The following is a 1596-nucleotide window of genomic DNA, read 5'->3' as shown; positions in this document are numbered from 1 at the left end:
GGGGGGGAGGGGGTCCTCAAAGTGGCACACCTTGGCGGGCGGCACGCGCGCGCGCCCCGCCGACACGTCTAGCTGGCGACACGCTCCTTTTCCGCAGCTAAGTAGTAGGCGGGCTGGCGTGACAAAACACACACACACACACACACACTAGTACACAAGCAGGCACACATAGACACAAGTCGTAAGGGGCAGGCGAGGAAAGGCTTGTCTGAGGTCACTGAGCCGCTTGGCAGCCGGCTAGCTAGCTAACCGTAGAGCGCTCTTACGTCCATCCGCCTCCGGGCCACACCCGAGGCGTGTGTGTGTGTGGCGCCCAGCTTGGAGGAAGCAGTAGCAGCAGCAGCGGCGGCGGCAACAGTCGCCGCTGCTCTCACGCAAAAAAGGAAAAAAAATATATAAAAAGGGGCCCATGCAGGCGCCTTTTGCACTAATTGATAATTTCGCCAAACGCCGGCGCGCCGCCAGGTTCTTCTTTATCCCACTTCCCCTCGTGTTTTGTTCCCGCCACGGGAAGTTGCGCTCACGCTCACGAAATGAAAACCGCTCACCTCAGCAGGCAGGCGTCGTCGCGCGATCACGGAATGGCGAAAACATGGGGAAAAACAAAAACAAAAAAGGGGGACGAAAAGGGGTTAAAACATGCGCGAGCAGCGAACCCCGCGCACAGCTGGAGGAGAAGGTACCGTATCCTCGCGGGGGGGGGGGGGGGATAAAGGGGACACACACAGAGTGTAAAAGGGGTGGGGAAAGAGGGGGAGGGGGGCATTTAGAGAACAGGGAGGAGGAAACAGCCCGTGGTGGCGGAGCTCACGAGAGGAAAGGTCAGGCGATGCGAGTCACACTGAAGGCGCACGACGCGGGGGAAGTACCAAGTACCGCCCCGAGGACCCCGACGGCGGCGAGGGCCTTGAGGGTGGGGGGCGCTGCGCCACGAGTCTGTCACCCACAAAGGGAGGCCCAACCACCGCACTTGTCGTGTCGTGTGTCCTCGAGGACGTCGCAGGGAGAGAGAGACACAAGTAAAGCACGACTGGCCGGGGGGAGGGCGGCGCGGTGACACCCTGCGGTGACACGACCCGCCGCCGCGGGGGCGGGGGCGGGGGGAAGGGCAGGCACAACTACTCCAGAACAGGAGCCCGGCAAGACCAAAGCAGCATGAGGTGTAGGGGTATACAGCGATTCCACGGGTTCCACGGCGTGGGCGGGGCGGGGCGGCCAGCCCACAGGACGGAAATTAGGAATGCCCATTTTCTGGTCGAGGAGCGCCAGGCAGGGCAGCCAGGGCCGGCTCACTCCACCTCTCACTCCACTCCAGTTCGACCGCACCGCATCGCCACCGCCACGCCGCGACGCGCCTCCGCTTCGACGGGGGAGAAGAAAAAGGAAAGAAATAATAAAAATTCTAACGCTAACGCGTTAATCGGCCCCTGAAGTTTTAACGAACAATCGTATGCATACGAAGAAATAGTCATTTAATTAATCACTTCAATAGCTTCAGCGTTCAAAATTAGAAGAGAGGGAAGTCGTCAAAACTTGATGGTTAGTGTTGTGGCTCTTCGTTCTGAAGTCACCACAATAACAAAACCAACAGCGAGG

The 1596-nt window shown here is 59.5% G+C and overlaps 1 protein-coding gene across 1 annotated transcript in view; it reads right to left on the bottom strand.

Moving 5' to 3' along the window:
• LOC113206033 (afadin) overlaps nucleotides 1-1596 on the bottom strand; it is a gene marked incomplete at its 5' end in the record, with an annotated part of 88915 nt that overhangs the window by 15956 nt on the left and 71363 nt on the right.

The sequence above is a fragment of the Frankliniella occidentalis genome, unplaced genomic scaffold (genome assembly GCF_000697945.3).
Source record: "Frankliniella occidentalis isolate FOCC.00 unplaced genomic scaffold, Focc_3.1 Scaffold52, whole genome shotgun sequence".
NCBI classification, from domain to species: domain Eukaryota; kingdom Metazoa; phylum Arthropoda; class Insecta; order Thysanoptera; family Thripidae; genus Frankliniella; species Frankliniella occidentalis.
This window is presented reverse-complemented; position numbering and strand designations above follow the sequence as displayed.